The following is a 20,676-nucleotide window of genomic DNA, read 5'->3' on the forward strand; positions in this document are numbered from 1 at the left end:
CAACAGCATATGATAAAAATATATATATAATAAAAATTAAGCAAAATGTGGGATATGGGTTCTTTTAACAGTCAGGGTTCCCTTTAATAAGCTTGCTTTACCGGGCTGTGTTCAAAACCAAATACTAGAGTACTATATATACACTGTAGTATTACTGACATATTATTTAGGCAGTCAGTAGATTCATTTACACTTCAATTTGTATTATTATTATTATTATTATTATTATTACTATTATTATTATTTGTATTATTAATATTATTATTATTATTATTATTATTGTTTTCTAAGTATGTGCTATTTACTCCCCTATAGATGTGTCTAAGCTAAAATTCCATTTTATGTAAGTATTTATTATTTATTTATTAGCAGTTAAGGATCTATTCCCATCTAATTACCAACTAATGATGATGATGATGATGATTATTATGATTATTATTAGTATAACTATAATAAAAACAATAGTAACACAAGAAAAACAAAGCAGCAACAATAATAATAATGAAGATAATAACAATAATAGTAAAAAATAAGTTGGTAATAGATAATACTTGATAACTAATGAGTAGATACGTACAGTATAATAATAATAATAATAATAATAATAATAATAATTATTATTATTATTATTATTATTATTATTATTATTATTAGTAGTAGTAGTAGTAGTAGTAGTAGTGGTAGTAGTATTAGTATGAATAATAAGATCCACATCCATATACAACTCATAACACCTAATAACTTCAACTGGAGTGAAACAACAGGCCAGGGCTGAGTGAACACATCTACAAACAATTCAGCAATTAGTCACAATATTGTCATGAACTTTTAAATGCAGACACTCATTATCTGCTGCCCTGTACTTCATTCCACCATATTAATAAGAAAAAGAATAAGTGAAGAAATCTTCAGGTAACTTGCACTCCTGTGAGCATTTCTGAAGTTAACATATTAAAGAAATCTAAAACATAATATGTCTGACACACTTACTTTGGTGTAATACTTTTACAGTTACTTTTACATTTGCAATATGTCAGATTAAACAAACAATCAGTAATGTTGCTTTTGAATGTGCAGAAGTGAGTTCAACAGCAAGTAATTTGACTGGGGTGCTCAAACTATGTCATAACCCAGGTACAAAAATGCACTTGTGTTGAAAGAGCTTTGTACTTCAGTACAAAATAAAACAATTTCTCATTAATTTACACCTGAATGTCACATCAGTTCTGTATACTGAAATCCTGTATTAAGTATACTGAAATCCTAAAATGTGTTTGTACCCAAATAAATCTGTTGTATGTAAAACTGGATACATCCCACATATTACTCATATTTTCGATCATTTTGCTGATCTTCAGTTGACATATAATAATTGAATTTATTCAGTTGCCATTGGCCAGTCATTTGCAGTAATTGGCCCATCCAAGCCTTAGAAACAGCACACAAAATAATAACCTGTGCTGATGCTGGATTTAATCATTTCTCTCATGTTGATGTTTCTCAAGAAGTCCAGTAACTAAGTCCGCTATGCTAGTTTAATCATATACAGTTGCTCTGTGTGTGAAATACAACCTATTTAAATAAAACTTACACCTTTACCATTGGCTCCTGGCACCATCTATTGGCAAACTGGGCGTGTCTTCCCCTTTTTACTTATCATCAATATGTAGCCATGTCCCTCAGGTTACCTTGCCCTATGTGTTCACTTGTGATATATGTAGGGTTATAGCTGCCTGGCCCTAGTGTTGAAGTTGTAAAAGCAAGTTACCACTTCATGTTGTCTGAATGCTATAGTGGCCATTAATGCAGGATTATGCTATCAGCATTTGTGAATATGGTGGCTATTAATTATGTTGGTTAGGTAAAGTCTGACAGAGATTTTCAAATACTTGTAATCCTTGGTAGGTGTGACATTATGTGACCAATCAATTACATAACTGTTCCCTTAACTTAACTTCCAGCGAGAACAAAATCCAGGACTGCAAACTAGACTGACTGGACTAGACTGTCTTAATGAATATATTTAAATCTATTTTTACTGTATTTCTAATTTACTCAGGGCCTCATCTTACACCCTGCGCAAGGTGCGTTGCAAATATATCTATGCCGATGGGCGTGGTGGTCTCGAAATGAGGTGTGTTCAGGTACATTTCTGGCATATTGCTCTCTTGGCAACGTTCACTGCTATCTTGGCATTGAATTGTCAACACAGGGGCGTGCCTATCGAGTGTACACCCCCGCTTTGCCCCATTGAAATAGAAATATCTGCCAAAGTCAGAGCACACTTGGCTCTTAAAGGGAATGGCAAGTGATGCGTAGATTGGTTTATTGCACGTTATGCCCAAAACACACCCATGACTAATTAAGGGACTTAGTACATGCGTTTTGAGCCGTGCAAGGTGTACTTTTCCCAATATTACGATTGCAAAGGCACACAGACACGCTCTAGATCAAGCTGAGCGGTGTGCGGTTAATGACTCGTATAATAGGGCCCTCAGTGTATCATAGTACTTATTCAATGTGTTTTAATGATACTGAAATATGGACATATGCAGAAGCATGTTTAAGTATAAGCTCCCTAAGTATTAGTTAAAATAGGTCCATGTTAGCCCTGTTAAGAACACTTTATATATATAGTTATTCATGCCATTTTTGTATGAAGTATAATAAATACAGAAATAATTGTTCAGTTTTAGCACTTTTTAGGTGTACTGATCATTAGTGTGTCTACAAGAACACTTTAGCGCACTGTAGCACTAATAAAGGTTAGAATCCCAGAGTACTTTTTTCACTAAGGACAAAAAAGCCTGTGTTTTTTTTAAAGGGTAAAGAGAGGTTGGAAAGGTGCGTTTGGGTACAAAACCCTCACAAATGTCATAAGAAAAAAAAGAAAAGAGAAGAGAAATGGAGGATATGGGTCTTCTATCACTGAGATTAGATTACACTGTTATTCTGTGGTTCCACACACCACTTCTCTCATTCTTACTTCAGGCCATCTGTTCATCTTTCTGGGCCCTGCCTGGATGCCTCTCTTCTCCCTCATGTCCACGGCGTGGTCATGCCAGCTGAGAATGGCAGAGTTGATGAAGAGGCCTGTGTCTCTCCCCCCCACACCCCCCCTCGTTCCCCCCTGCTGTCTCTCTCTCTCTCTCTCTCTCTCTCTCTCTCTCTCTCTCTCTCTCTCACTCAAACACTCTCCAACAGGTCCTCGGTGGACGCTCCACTCCATATGCAGTCTATGGTACTAATTAAATAGCCTAGCTTCTTGGCTTTAATGCATGCCATCCTTATGTGGACTGTCTCTCTCTTTTGTACAGCACGTTCCAGCTGACCCACATATGCTTCCTTATCGCTTTGGGAACATGGAACACTATGGAATCATGATGTATGACTCTTTCACTGTCTCACACTCTCAGCGCTCTCAAACTGCCATTTTGGCTTGATGTGTGTATAAATCACAGTGGTCTCAGGAGGGAAATATGTAAATAATTGTGAACTGCTTGTCAGATATGTGTGTTGATTGTTATTACTGATGTTTAGCTGAAGTATTCAAATGTAATCGATTACAGTCAATTACACTTACCTTCAGTTTCTATTCTGTATTAACAGGTAGTTCTGTTATGACAACTGGCATAAAGCTACATGAACATGATTATGAAAGCTCATTCCATAGAGCATCAGTTGTCATAAAGGTTACTTCTGCTTTTGATGTCAACACCTATAAGACAATGACACAGATTATTGGTTATCAGTGTTAGGTGTTTCCCTAAGATACGACAACTATCTCAACAATATATGATTGTAGTCATAATAAGTCTAATAAGAATAATTGCTGTCACAATGAATATGATAATAATATCCCTGCTGAAAAATCCAGCTCAAGACCAGCTTTTGCTGGTAGCTGGTTTTAGATGGTCTAAGAAGGTGGTTGGAAAGCTGGAACACCCAGGAACACAATCTGAAACACACACTAATATGCTATATTACCCTATACTGGGGAGCCAGAAAGTTAAGATGATTGACCAGCTTAGCGTATGTTTTCATTTGAGTTTGAAAGGACAAGCCAGCCAATCAGTATTGTCAGCCTGACCAAACTGGTCATCAGGCTGATGAAACTGATTAACTAGTTCAGTAAAGCTGGATAACCACTGGTGGGCTAGTGTAGTCAGGCTGGTCAATCAGTGTGGTCATGATTGTCATGAAGCTAAACTACTTTGGTTGACTTAGTTAGTCAGATTAGTAGACCATTTAAACCACTGAACTCAAATGAAAACATACCCTTTGCAGCAATCTAGAGAATACTGAACATAATAATAATAATAATAATAATAATAGTAATAATAATAATAAGAAGAGGAAGAATATGCTTGTATATGACATATCACGAATTGAAACATTCATAGTATTGAATGTCAAACCAGTGTAGACTGAACCAAATGGGTACAATATATATTTTTTTCATATATCAATCCAATCCACCCCAGAGCTGAAATATTCCTCAAGTTTGTCTGCCCATCCTTCCACTGTGAGAAGACGACTCAAATTGGATCTGAAAGGATCAAGGATCAAAAAGCACCTACTAAAACAACAAAAGGAGACAAAAAAATGAAATAAAGACAGTGATGGTGCTACTTAGATCAATGGCCTGACCCTCCCAGAGTCCAGATCTCTAAACCATTGACAGTGTTTGTGATAACTTGGATAATGAAAGGAAAATGCTTCTAAGAGCCTGTTTACTCCTGGCATTAGCATGCGGTGATTGAATTACGTTCAGATTTCACTTCTGCATGAAAAGCCGGGTGTAAACACCCCCAAGACGCATCGTGATTGGATTATGATTGGATCACTGGACGCAGGCCTCTTCATCACCATGGTTTTTGGAAGAAATAATGAATGAGCGGGTGTCCCAATACTTTTGTCCATCTTTAAACTGAATATTCTTTACCATACTCAAACATGTTGAACAATACAAAGACAATAGTGTGTACTCATGTACAGATGTGTGTAATACACACAAAACTGGCATGTGATCAAAACATTAGGTAAAGGTTAGGACTTAAGGTGGGCTGGCATTTCACTGCTTTAAATAATTAGGATTTCTGATGAATATTTTGTGAGATTGGGTCAAATAAATATTATGCAAATAATGTTGTTGAAAAAAGTCTAATTGCTCCCTAATGTCTTCACTATCTCTTTCTCTCTCTCTCTGTCATTCTCCCTCACACTCCCTCCCTTCCTCCCTCTGTTCTCAGGTCTCTGCAGTTTAATTGAGGTGCTGGCAATTAAACTATGCCCTAGAAGCCATATTCAGCATGCTCAATAGATCGTGGCAGCATCTCCACTGGAAAATAAAGTGCCTTTGTCTGCTCCATTCACCTCCCTCACCCTCCTGGGAAATTCTCATGTTTGCAGAAATGTTTGGAGGCTCAGGACACAGCTTGACTCTTCTACATAGCAGGTCCACCTGTCACTATGACACCACTTCCTCTCTCTGTGTTATGTCTCTAATTAGTGAGCAATTCCATTTGCTCAAATGAGGGCAAGGGGGTTCACCTAATGTACCGACAGCAGAATTTTAATGTCGGAAATATCAAAGAAAGACAAAGAAGGAAGAAGGAATCTTCATAGTGCTACCTACCTATTTATATGCCTGTAGATATAGCTATTTAATGCACAGTGTTCTTCAATGAGGCTCAGCTATAATGGTTAAGTACATTATAGTAAATAAATGCTAGCTCTTATTTAGTTATGTAAAGAGTACATGGCTTTAAGGATATACCAATCTGAAGGTAAAACACATACAATTCAGTCTAGCAAGACAATTGATTATATGATCATGTGCATTGTATATGCTGAGCCAACATTAGCGTGTAATTCTGTTTACCCTAACTGGGCAATTCAACCGAGTGGTCACACATGGTTTTGGGGGTAACATAGAGATACATATTCTGGTTAAATTTCTGCTATTTGACAAAAATACAATTGTTAGGGTGTGCAGAACATGAACTTTTCATCAACTTTCCATGTAGCTTAAAGTGAAGAGTTGCCTCACACCAATACAACTTTTTCTCAGCTTTCAATCTATGATATTCTTTTATGACATACAGTTTTATACAGTGGATATAAAGGTCATTACACACTCTATTCAATGAGGGGAATAAGGTCAAACAGCAGAAGAATGGTTTTGTTAGGTTTTTATTAAAGAAATTTGACTGTGCAGTTACAATGAGTTAAAACATGACAGATTTGTTATAAAATAACCCACACTGGGCCAGTGTCAGAAACATAAAGTAAAAAGATTGTAAAATATAGTAAAATGACATCAACAGATTGTCAGAGAGACAGAGAGAGTGAGGGAGAGAGAGGTGAGGGGGTGAGAGTACTATTGAGTGCACTCCTCCAAACTAACACAAGATTCCATTGAAGCATCTGTACCAAAGATATCTATGATTCATCATAGATCATTAAAAACCTGATGATTAAACAGAAAACTATTGGATAGCATCTCTCACCAGAACAGCATCACAGCGTCTAATGAACATGTTTATCAATTGAGATGACCATGAACAGCCCAAGAAACATCTCGCCATCCTGCTCCATGGCCCTGAATAACCAGTCGTCAAGGACTATTCAAGGAATCTTTGAGCATCTTGATAACGGCCTTCAGCAGAAAATCTTGTCTTGTGAAAAACATCAACAACTTCATATAACCTCCAAGGTCTTGTGATTGTGACAGAGCTAGACAGTGCTAAAGAGAGTGCATATGAAAAATCACATGTCCCTCTAAATTATAAGTAATTATAAAAATACTTTTATTAATAAAGTTGAGTGAAAGGGCATGGTTGTGTCTAATCATTCCTAGCACTGTGATAAATCTTGCAATATTTCTTTTGTGTCCTAAATAAATTCTATAAGTAATCGACATGTTATTGAGCTAATTTATGTCAATACGCAATACACAGCACCTACTTGGAGGCAAACGTGGACCTTCTACATAAAAGAAAACAAACGTTTCAATCATAGCTATGGATTATGTTAAAATAGGTGATATCTGATTAAATACAGTATTAGACACTGTACAGTGTACAGACACTATTGTTCTAGATGCAGTGAGCTCAGACACACCCGGAGCGGTGGGCAGCCAACTCCAGTGCCCATGGAGCAGTTGGGGGTTAGGTGCCTTGCTCAAGCGCACTTTAGCCATGGTTTGAGGGAGGAGACAGCTTTCACTCTCCCACCCCTACCGGTACGACTGCCGGGAGAATTCGAACCAGTCCACTTCTCTAACCATTAGGCCATGACTTCCCCCAACTAACCAAATTAAACAATTAATTAACCAAATAGGATACTTCAAAGTTCTAATCTCAGCTGAATAAACCTAGTCAATCTGCTTGTTATCAGGTCATTTAAACATGCAAATCATTTTTAACTGTATACCACTGTTAGTTCTGTCCTAGCAATGTGATTGGCTTAGAGACATTCTTAGAGACATTCTCTCCTGATAATGGCACTCCAAATGCATGTATGTGAGTATCTGTCTACCTTATTCACTGGAAACCTAGCAATCGATCACCAGCCAAAAAACATAGTGTATCCAACAAGAATGGAGGCCTTGTATTGTTTAATATACAACAATAATGTGGCAATTAATTGTACTATGTAAAGCATGAATACTGAAGCTTCTTTTAATCTTTTTCTTGATTTGATTGGCAGCAGTCAATTTTCTATTCCACCTACCCACTAGGGGGCCTATGAAAAGAGGTTAAACCAGCTAAAAAAAAAACAGGCAGGCCAGAAATCCTTGTTTATGAATGGGAAAATGTGTTGCTGTAATGCTGTTTGCTTTTAAGATCATGGTCAATCTGGCGTCTTTTTGGAATCTGGCCCTTCGACATTGACATTTTCCTTTCCGATTTGATCCACTTTGAGATACTACAATAGTGGAGCTAAAATCTGATATGTGCCCTTATGTGGCAGTGTGACCTCTGTGTAAGTCTTTTATGTTAATCCAACTCAGCATTCACTATTATCCCATGCTGGCTGTATGAAATCTTAGGAAAAGATAGAGATCAGCTGTGAGGGAGGTTTTCAGTGGCGGGGCTGTAAGGTGTTCGATGTCATAAGCATTTGTAGTGTCCTTTCAAGCCATTATTACAGAGAGCCAGCACTAAAATCCTGGTCTCCATTCATGCCTTCATCCTCACAATCATGAGTTTGCAAATAAGCAGTAAGAGATGAGGTGCTTTATCATTTTGTTGGTTTATTTCTAAATGGGTATGCTGGCATGTGGCCCCACCCCCTGGGACTGTTTCAGTCACTTGGCACTGCCCAATGTGGATGTCTGTAACAGCACATTGTTTCAGGCCTTGTGCTCCTTTATTAATGTTGAACTGGTGATATCACTAGCATGCTCCAGTTCCATGTTGGCCCCACATATGAATGCCCAACATGGATCAGTGATGGGCCCAGGAGGGGTCAAGCATGGGCCCCATCTAGGTTGTACACTGCACATTGGGCCTAAATGTGACCCTTGTCACATTAAGATTAAGGTGGGCTGTAACAATGAGGACCACTTGGGAAGCCCAACTGGGTCCCATTATCAAAATATGCACAAACCCACTAAGAGCCCATGCCCACCTGGAACCTACCTAGTCTACAGTCCTATGTGAGCCTCACATGAGCATGTTGGCTGGGACGTCATTGCTCTAAACCTGATGTTACAGAAGCAGGGTGCAGCGCTGCTCTTCTGTGCAAGCAAGGTTAGTCCAGCAACATTGAGTGAACCCTTTGAGACTAATGTTGAATACTAGGCCAGTTTAAGCAGACACTGTAAACTGAAAAATGGAATGAATACAAATTTGAGCAGTAAATCAGAATAGAGCACTTAGGCTTGAGGTGTGCTTGTAGACCAAATGTCTCCTGTGAGAGTTTTAAACATGTTGCAGATATTTCTTTAAATATTTTGCCCTCAGTGTCTAGTTGTAGTCATAACTGTAGTCTCCCCCGATCACAAATCTCATCAACACCATCAAATCTGGCAAGTTTTCAACGGTAAATCTTCATAGAAAATGTTGCCAATGTTGACAGAAACTGGCTAGCCTTCCAGCTAGCTGTCATCCAGCAAACAAAACTGAGACGTTTGCAGTGCTGCAGATTGTTATTGGACGTTTCCACTGGCAGCAAACATTGTGGTAATCCAAAGCCTGTTCACAGCCTATTCACAGCTGAGGAGCTGGCATCAGCTGTAAGCAATGAACATGTGCTATGCCAACAAAACGTATCAGCCTGCATCGTTCCAGTCACACAGGAAACCAAAGGGGAATCTGTTTGATCAAGTCACAGATGATCACCTCGCTCCAGATGATTCCTGGACTCCTCCAGCTAGCTACCTGAAAAGTCTGAGAGTGTAAATGACTCTATTATCACTGTGACCAAAAGCTAAAAAGGTAATTCACGCTCTGTGGCACATTAGCTTACTGAAATCAGTATGTAGGTTCACTATCAGATACCTGCTGTGAGCAAAATTATAAAATGTTCTGCTGTAAATAATAATAATAACAACAATAATAATATGTAAGATTGAGGTCAGCACTCGCTGTGAATGGATTTTGCACACTCCAGCTAACATCAAGAGATGAATGTGAAATGTGTTTCTGCATGTAGGCAACGGGTAAAATTTCACCCATGAACCCAAATGCATATGAAAATGTGACCAGCATCTGAATTATCTTCTCATGTGTTCACCATGGACACCAAATTCAGTTCATTTTTACTGAAAGCTAGCCTATATGGACTAAAGTATTGGGACACCTGCTTATTCATTGTTTGATTCCAAATTAAGGGTATTAAAAAAGCTGTTGAAGAAACTGTCCGCTAGATTTGGAGCTGCGTTGTAAGAATTTGATTGCATTCAGCAACAAGAGCTTTAGTGAGGTCAGGATGTCGAATGATCACAACCCTAACTCATCCCTAATTTATCCCAATAGTATTGGACAGAGCATTATTATTCCAGAGAACACACTTCCACTGCTCCGCAGCTCAATGCTGCGGGGCTTTATACCCCTCTAGCCCACAGCCGGCATTCATGTGTATCTGCTCCAGAAAGTCAAATTCTATTGGCAATTCCTCTAGTTGAGGAAGTTGGTGCATTTGTTAGAAGGGGTATCCACAAACATTTGGACTTGTAGTGTATGAATGCAGTGTGGCAGTTCACTCTTCTCAAACTGTGTTGTGTCATCTGAATTTCAAATGCCTTGTTTTCACATTTTCACGTGTGTCCCTGTTAAAGTTGTGCTAAGACCAGGTTGAAATTATGTGCAATTAGCTCTGTTTGGCACCTCACTGTTGTTTTCCTACTCCAGTCCTGAATATGTATGTTTCAGTCATGCATACTGTCTAATTATGTCTCTTGGTTTTCTAGGCACTGGAGAGAGAGATGCTCTAATTCAGGGGGAAAATACTGATGCAATGCTTGTTAACTCTGTTGAGACAATGGAAATGGTCAAACTGTTACAGAAATACTGCTTGTAGAACAAAATACATATACTGTACATGATGCTCCATATCAGGTGATGGGGAACACGTATGTGCAAATGAAGGACTGGGCTGCTGGTTGAAGTTCTGATGTTGGGTGAAGTTGGCATTGTTGTGCCACAGCAGGAAAAGGGTTGCTTTACAGATCCAGAAACCTGGGGTTGTGGGTTCAGTTCTTGCTCCAGTCTCTGAGGAGCTTAGTGTGTTCTCTCTGTGTCCACATGGGTTTCCTCCCACCTCCCAAACACATACAAGGTAGGTGAATTAGGCCTCTATAGGTCTGTGTGTGTTGGTGTGTGGTAGGCACCCTGCAGTGGACAAGCAGCCAATGTTTCCAATTAGGCAGTGGACAAGATGCAGCACTGACCAGGAAGAAACCGAAGGATGGAAGGAAGGATTTGTGGCGGGCTAGGCCATTCATTTTTATATGATTTAGGTTTATTGGGCCTCATTCACCGATACTGTCCTGAGAATTTTCTGAAATTTGTTTTTAAAAAGAAAGTCCTAAGGAAAAGTCTACATCAACTGCATGTAATTTTAAACTGCATAATTTTGGCAGCTCAGTTTTTTATAATGAGGATTCCATTATCCTCTTAAATTGAACAAATCCCAAAGAGGAAAACATTGGTGAACACCAGATTCTTCATAACAACTATGTAAGAAGATATGTCTTCTTAAAAATGGTTGGTAAACAAGGCACATTGCTGGAGACTCTACAAAAGTCTATCAGAAAGTGGGTTTGGTGTGTTTCATTACTGAACATGGTCAAGAATCGTTGCTTTTGACAATTAAGGATCATGCAAAGTAACCAACTACAGATCTTGACTTTAGCATTTGGCAGAAAGTTGTCAACTTAGAGTTAGTACACAAACAAACTAGCATACACAAACAACTGTTATGCATGTTGGTAAGCATGCAGTATTTCATCTATTGGCTTCTAAATATGTCTAATGTTTGTGGATACCCCTTCCAATGAATGCATTGAGCTACTTTAAGTTGCACTCATTGCTGACACTGATGTGCAAACACACACACAGCTTGTGTAGTACCTGTAGAGAAGTATCGTTAATAAAATTGGACTCCTTGGAGCAGATAAACATTAACCTATTGGCACCATGCCTAATTCCAGATGTGGGCTAGACAGGTATAAAGCCCCCAGCATTTAGCTGCGGAGCACCTATGTGAGAATGCTGTTCATAGATTACAGCTCAGCATTCAACACCATCATCCTGGCTAAACTCATCCCCAAGCTCACAGACTTGGGTTTGAACTCTCATCTGTGCAACTGGGTCCTGGACTTCCTAACAGGTAGACCCCAGGTGGTGAGAGTTGGAAACAGCTTCTTGTCCACGCTGACTCTGAGCACAGGGGCTCCTCAAGGCTGTGTCCTCAGCCCCCTCTTGTATTCCTTGTTTACACATGACTGTGTAGCCAGACACACATCCAACATCATCATCAAGTTTGCTGATGACACCACCATCCTAGGCCTCATCACAGATGGAGACGAGACTGCCTACAGAGACGAGGTCAGCACCCCGTCAGAGTGGTGCTACCACAACAACCTCAGTCTCAACATCAGCAAAACTAAGGAGATGATCATGGACTACAGGAAGCTGCAGAGGGGTGGTCACTCGCCCTTATACATCAATGGAGCTGAAGTGGAGAGGGTCAGCAGTCCTCGGGGTACACCTCACCGATGACCTCTCCTGGTCACTCCACACCAACAAAGCAGTGAGGTCTGCCCGTCAGCGCCTCTTTTTCCTGAGAAGGCTTAGGAAGTTTGGTCTGCCTCCTGACATCCTCACCAACTTCTACAGATGCACCATAGAGAGCATCCTCACGGCCTGCATCACTGTCTGGTACAGCAGCTGTACTGCCTACGACCCCAAGGCCCTGAAGAGAGTGGTGAGGACAGCAGAGTCCATCATAGGCAGCAAACTTCCAGACCTGCAGGACATCTACCGGTCCCGCTGCCTGAGAAAAATCCAGAAGATCCGGATGGACTGTAGCCACCCAGCACACAGCCTGTTCACCTTACTGCCATCAGGCAGGAGGTAGCGCAGCATCCAGGCCAGAACAAACCGGCTAATGAACAGTTTCTACCCACAAGCCATCAGGTTCCTGAACAAGCTGTGAACCTTTCACCAACACCACTGCACTCTGTCACCTTATTATTAAAACTTTATATATCACTGCTATGGACAACATCACTAAGTCACTTTATACAACAGGAATAGATAAACTACATATTTATATTTAGCTCCACTCTCTCTCATAAATGTACATATCAGAGAATTTCTACAGATCCCTCCTGTCTTTGTATATTCTGTATTTTGTGTATATTTTGTTTGTATTATGTATTTATTTAATATAATTTTTATATAAATGTATTTTAATATGTTTAGTATATATAGTTTTGTCCTCCTGTAGAGTATCAACCTGTGCCTCACCATAAGCATTTCAATGCATACATGTACTGACATGTTAATGACAAATAAACCTGAAACTTGAAACTTGAAACTTGAGCAGTGGAACTGTGTTCTCTGGAATAATGGAGGTGCTCCAGCAATGAGTTGACATCATGACCTTACTATTGTTCTTGTCACAGATTGCAATCAAATCCTCAATTATTAAGCAATTATTCTCCAAAGTCGGGTAAAAAGCCTTCCCAGGAGACAGTTACTCCAACAAAAGCAGGATAATGCATTTCTTAATACCCTTGATTTCAGAAGCAACAGTGAATGGACAGGTGTCCCAATACTTTTGCCCATTTAGTCTAGTTTAAAAAACAAACAAACAAAAAAAGCACACTGATTTCTGAGTGCACACCTGATTTATCAAGAACTGAGGCTTTTGACCCCTCCTCTGCAATCTACACTTTTAGCTGACCTGAACCTGAATAGACCTGAACCAGCCTACCTCACAAGATAACGACAAACCCCACGTAAAGAAACAAGCACACAGAACTCTTAAATTCTAGATTTTAAAGGTCCATTGCTGTCACAGTCTGCAAACCAGGCAACCACCTTCTACCATTATATGGACTTTTATTCTTTGGGGAGTTTGACCTTTACTGAGCCTTGAGTTCACCAGCAAGCTATTTGACTATTTTGACTGACCTTCCATATTAAAGCTGTCTTGTTGAGTATGGCCCTTTATTCCCCCTATACTGAGAGGTGTTTCCCAGTAACTTGTGGTGCCAGTTTGCCAGTTTGGCCTCCTGAATTCATACGGTCTGAGGGAACATACTGGTGGGGGATACATTGCAATTACTAATGGAGTGACACAGAACTGAACCAGGTTAACTACTGGTATCCATGACTTGGTCATGCGAGTGCTTCCCTGTTGTAAACTCAAAAATTAACCAATTTAATTATTATTAATAATCATTTTTACCAGGACTGGCAACAAGGCACCATTTGTGTGCAGTCTGTATCACACAGTCCATGCCAATCTTGGATGGGTGGAGCACCCGAGGGAAGTCTTAGAGACTTATCCAGCATCTCTATCATCGTGTCATATAAGCTCCAGCACACAGACCACCTAAACATTTGCAGCACAATCACAAGCGTGTGCTGTCGCGCTTGTGCCGAAATCTTGGCATCTTTCCAACATCTTTTCTCTCCCATCTCTCTCTCTATCCCTCTCCCTCCCTCGATCATACTCGCTCACACACACACACACACACACACACACACACACACACACACACATACAGACGGCGCTGCTAAATCTGGGTCCTTTGATCAGTAAGGTGAGACAGAATGTGAAATGGCACAGCCAGCCTAACATGCAGAAGAGAAGCGGAGCGGCCCTGTCCCCAGGCCTGCATTTCATATCCATCGTAATTATGTTGTTCTGAATAATTCGTATCGAGAGCATGAGTGGCGGGGATTTGGGGCACCGAAGCATTAAGAAGAACAGGAGAGGTGCTTGTCTGGAGCCCAAAGAGTGGCCAAACAACAGCTCTGACAAACAACAGCCATCCCTCCCTACTCTCCGCTCTGAAGGCCGGGATAAATTTCCTTACTCTAAATGAGCAACAACAAAAAAAAACAAAAAGATGAGTGCAACTGCAAGCAGTTCTTATGGTTTATATGGCCCAGCTTGTTTGGTGCTTTGTGTTCTGCCTTGTTTCAATTTCAAAAATGCCAATATTTCTGATAAATAATGTACAATGCCTGTAGCTTTAGAGGCACGTTCAATTGTTGCAGCGAAATTTCAGCACATTTCTTTACACTGCTGTTGTTGAAAGTACAGCAGGTCACTTTAGGGAATTGCTTTTTTTTTCAATAGGAGGATACATGTGGTTATCTTTGCACTTTATTGAGTCAGATTCCAAATCAAACAGGTGAAGAGGGTGTGTGTGTGTCTGTGTGTGTGTGTGCGGTTAGAGCACACACACACAGAGTGCACAAAACTTCAAAGGTGACTGGGAAAAGAACATTTTTTCAGCTTTGCTGTAAGATTTCACTTTGATGGTTATCCTCTTGCCTGTTGGAATCATCAGCCAGTGTTACTCATATCTCAGGAATGTCTGCTCTCAATTATCTTTCCCATTGCTCACAAGATCTATCTGCCCCCTAGCCCTGACTAGTGTCTACAGTACATGCAAATAAGCCCGCCCCTCCCTGCACGCACTTTTTTGACTAAAATAATTAGATGCTGAAAACTAGCTCACTGTCACTCACTCTTATGTTTATTTATACTTACATTTCTATTTGTATGTTTATTCTGTTTTATGTTTTTTTTTTTTCTCCTATGCCCTATTTCTTTCCCTTTGCAGTTGCTATAGGAACAAATCAGGGGGTAGTAAGCATCCAAGTTTTCCTCTTTTTTTTTTTTTTTTTTTTTTTTGCAATAGAAGAATGATGCCTTAAGCTTCTCCAGCAGATGGGAACAAGGCTGTTCTACCAACTCGTTTAAATAAGCTGTCCTCAAATATCTGCCTCCTCGAGTAACACACACACACACACACACCACTGGCATCTTCTGATATGCCTGCATGGCTTGTAGGCTCTTTGCTGTGTAATATATTCTACCCTGTACGGCCTAGTTTGCTTTGGTAATGTACAAAAACACTTTAGAACATAAGGGTAGTGAAAAGGGAGCACACTGTCAACTCAAGCAAGTTTGCAAAGTTCAAAATTGTGGCAGGGAACACACACACTTGTACATACATGTACAAGTGAGTAGGGCAGTGACAAGACGCATCCAGAGCGGTGGGCAGCCACATCAGTACCCAGGGAGCAATTAGGGGGTTAGGTGCCTTGCTCAAGTAAAATGTCAGAGTAAAATGGCCACCCTACCCATGGTCCACTCTACCTCCGTCAGACCAGCTGCCACCTACCAATCCGACCATCCGACCCCCCACCCACCACCACCCATACCAGACCAGCGGCACACCCTCCTACCACTGCTACCTGTTTAATGACCATGTTAAAACCTAAATGGACTCATAACTATCTGCCACTATTAATATCACCACTATTAACTATCTGTTGTATCTGGTTTGGTAATTTTTATCAATAATTTATAAATAGTTCTGACCAGAGGAGGACGGGTCGGGTCCCCCTTTGTGAGTCTTGGTTCCTCCCAAGGTTTCTTCCTCCAGCTCTGAGGGAGTTTTCCTTGCCACTGTCACCGTTGGCTTGCTCACTGGGGGTCTTTGATCCTTCATGTCTTACGTGTTTTTTTGTCTCTTTTATTAAGTACTAATTATGTAAAGCTGCTTTGTGACGACAACAGTTGTAAAGCGCTATACAAATAAATCTGACTTGACTTGACTCAAGGGCACCTCAGCCATGAAGATGTAGAAAGAAGTAGAAAGCACTGTTGCCTCATTCCTCCAGCCCCTTAGTTTAAGCTTAGTATTCAGTTAATATCCCATGCATCCATCCAGCAGTCTTCTTGTCTGCTTCTTTCTGGTCAAGGTCACAGTGGGTCCAGAGCCTACCAACAATCATTGGCCGCAATGCAGGAATACTTTCCGGACAGGGCGTCAGTACCTCACACATATTCAATCACACACTCATATCTGGGAATAATTTAGCATAGCCTGTTCACCTACCATGGTTTTAGGAGGTGTGAGGAAATGAGATTACCCAGAGAAAGCCCACACCAACACAGAGAGAGCACACCAAACTCCTCAGAGGCTGACCTGAACTTTAGCATAATGTAGTCCTTGTTTTTCAATTTTTGACATATAGTGAATCTGGCATGCATGAATGGACCAATAGAAACGTTCTAAATTTACTTAATAAAATATTTTTTAATTGACTTCCACTGAAAGGTAAGGTTTTTCCCACCCCATTTTAAGTTGGACATATGAGATTTTTGTGTGACAGGGACAATATAAAAGTGTTAAGAATATCCTTAAGCTACCGTAGTAAATATTTACAAAACTTTTTTTATTTTTACCTGGACATTGTTAGATTTTTACAATATTTTCCATTATTTTATTTTAGGACATTTAAATTATATGAATGAAACATCTACAGTTTAGTACATGATGAATTTCATTGGTTTAAACAATTACTGCAAAAATAACAGACCAAGCATGTCTCCTTAAACTCAAACTAGTGTTGTAACCCAAACATACCTTTACTTAAAGGTGACTGATGAAAATAGGGTAGTCCGGTGACACTTAAGGCAGTGTGTGTGTGTGTGTGCAGCACAGTCCAACCTCTAGAGATGCAGGGTTGTGGGTTTGATCTTTGCTGCAGTCTCTGTGTGTTGTCTACATTGGTTTCCTTCAAGTACTCTTTAAGTGAATTTCCAAAAAGTCAGTAAAAGAAAATGCTAATTAATCCATGTTTCCATCAGATAATTTGTTGTGAAGATTTCTGAAGATAATGTCACATGCCTGCACCATAGAAAATCATCAATAAAAGGGTCCAGCCTGGTGTTTAGGCTTACACAATGTAGAGTTCCCAGTAGAGCAGAAAATGCATTCCAGAGGTATTGGGCAGAATGGACAATGTCCCAAACAATGAGAGCTAAAGCCACTGTCCAACTTCACTGTTGCCCACAGGACTCCTGTTATTGCCACCAGTGACCTTCATTCTCACTACATTACCATCAAACAACTCATCCAAAAATAAACACTTTATTTTTCTTCTTTATGACTGAGACTTTGTACTCTGGTACTTTGTGATAATCAGAATTCTGGTTTCTCCATCAATTTCTAATGGGTATTTCCAACATTCACATAGAAGAAGAGAACGAAAAATCCTTAACAATTGAATGGATGTAGAACTATTGTTCTCGAAAACTGTGCACCAAGCCAAAGACCATTACAGAAGCTTTATTTCTAAGAGTGTAGATGACCAATGAGCACTAAAGATATGTTAATATCCGAGACACGACTCTCAGGGTGATCCCAGCATTTTAGGCCAGCTAACTATGACGCTATTGGTGTTTTGGAGAATGGAGGAGAACATGAAGGAGACAGATTGCTTGGCCTGCTGGCTCTCAGTGCTGTATCATTAGCTTGGCTAATTGGATATTAATGACTGTGTGGCTTCCATTACAGCGAATGGCACACCTGAGGACATTAATATTGTGGAGAAGAAAGTGGGGAGAGCCATACAACCTCCATAGTTGCAAGGAGTGATTGCTTTAATGAACAAAAGTGCAGAATAGAGAAGGTCCTGCTGTTTGGCCTTGGAGAGAATGGCTCTGCACTCATATATGTTCCATTATTGCAAGCGTGAGATTGTCCTTGGGGGATAAGGGCCTGCTTTTGGTCTGGTAGCAAATATCAACTATTTTGTAAAAGATTTGTCACTGTAATAAAAGAAATTTGTATCAGGAATACATACAGTACATACATGTTCTCCAGTCTATATACTCCATATATAGATTATAGTTATAGAATATAGAATTCTTCTATAGAATTTCTTGCTTTGTTTATTTCACAAAACAATGTGTAATATATATATATATATATATATATATATATATATATATATATATATATATATATATATATATAGTTTAGACAAACTCATTCATGTTAAAAGTCTTAAAGACACAGTACATTTATTTTTTTTTTCTCATGTCAATTTTGGTTCTGAATATTTATGGTACATAAAACAATATAATTGTCATCCGTGGACTTCAGGGAAAATGAATTCAACCAAAATGTAGGTCATCAGTCCACTGATGAACATTAATTATTGTAATTGAATGTCTTTTTGGATCATTTCTATCAATCAATTCATCATGACAGATTTACACATTGTAAAGCGCAGATGGCATTTGAAATTATGTAAACAAAAATTCTAAAAGATAAAGCAGAATAAAACATTATTTTACATTTTTTTTACACATTTTGAATCTGACAGTCGATGGAAATGCTATTGTACATGGTATGATAAACTGTGAAACAGTGATAAAGCACTCTAGTATTATAGGATAAACATCGCTATTGGAGTTGCGTGATCCCAGAGATATTTGAACAATTGGTTTCATCAGACATTCTGAGAAAGCTGATATTGAATGATTCACTGTTTCACAGTGGATTTACTGTTGAGATCAAATAAAGCCCAGTAGAATCATTTGTGCAATCATTTGTAAAAACTTATTGTGGTCATGTTTAATTAATTGTGAATCAATATTGGGTTCATCATGTTTCCCAGTAAGACATCAGAGCAAAATTAGCAGTATGTGTGGCTTCCATGTGTTCAAGGCAAACATATTCAACTCAAAAAGTTAAATATATTCAATATTCAAAAAGTTACCCAGTGACACACAGTGATATTGCCATTACTATGTGTGTCTTTACCATCATAACCCATTATCTCATAGTAATGATGTGATGGCAATAATGCAATTACGTTTAGGGGAATATACTAAAACTTTGGAAAATTTCAAAAATCGTAAACAAAACTAAATTATAAGGCAGTCGTGTGCTCCCTCATCACATACACACTATTTGTTTTAAATGAACAATCATGCTTTCAGAGGTGCTCTAGAATGAAAAACTGTTTACCTTGGCATACTAGAATCATGAGAGTACATGTGAGTAACATACCGTGAACCTCAAATACTGTTGCTTCATTAGAACATAGAACTTTCATTCACATAGAAAGTACTCTTTGGGAAAGCACAGCCAACAGGGTTGTCTATCTTGATGTTTTGGTATAAATCTGTGATGATCTCAACAAAAGTACTTTTTTGAGGGGGCATATGAACCATGAACATTACTTTGGGAAAAAACAAAGGACATGTTTCATGGGTGTACCACTCTTTATTACTTTACAAGAGTGGAGACTTGAAGAAGTATAAAGAAACTTATTTTTAAAGAAACCACTCTTTGTGAAAAACACCCAGTGGGCAGAAATTCTCTTTTAATTGAAGGATTACCCTCAGACCATTCTTATTCAGTCAATGAAGGAGGAAATTAAACACTGGTGTTCACACCACGTGTTAGCAATGCCACAATGGTAAGAAGTCATATTCTGTGCCAAGCCAATCAGTCTGGTCATTTATCCACCGGTGCGGTGGGAGAAGGACCAACGAGAAGCAATTAAGATACTAAAGAGAATCTAGGTTTCCCTCTAGCACCTCTGGTTGATGTTCCTTTTTAAAATAATTGGGAGAAAACATGCCCTGTAGGATGGAATTCCAGTTAAGCCAGCTGACCAGAGAGACATTTATCCCATGAACTATTCATGTTCCACTGTTTTTCTCACCTGGCCCAGTGGGAGGTTTAATAAAAGTAGATATGATTATTTTTAGAGTAGTGATTTTAGAGTTCCCTTTCCTTTAGTTTCAATTACTTCATATCTGCATGCAAATGGACAGCTATAAATGACATGTAGGGGCAGTTTCTCAGAACTAGATTAAGCCTAAAGCCAAGCTTAATTGGATTTTTAATCATGAAACACTGTTGCCTTTGTTATTAGTAGTCTGAGACTATGCTTAGTACCTGTCCATAGTGCTTAACCTGATTCTGTTTGAATGTGAGTTGTTTGTCAAGTCTGTTAGAGATTATTTATGTGGTTTCTGATGTTGTATGGCATATTTAAGGTAAATTTAAGGTACATCAATAAACAAACCTTGTACAATATGCTTTATACTTTCCCAAATTCCCTTCCCAGTTTAGTCATTTTTTCAATTCTCGCCTAGTTAGGACAC

This window comes from Salminus brasiliensis, chromosome 6 (assembly GCF_030463535.1).
Source record: "Salminus brasiliensis chromosome 6, fSalBra1.hap2, whole genome shotgun sequence".
NCBI classification, from domain to species: Eukaryota; Metazoa; Chordata; class Actinopteri; order Characiformes; family Bryconidae; genus Salminus; species Salminus brasiliensis.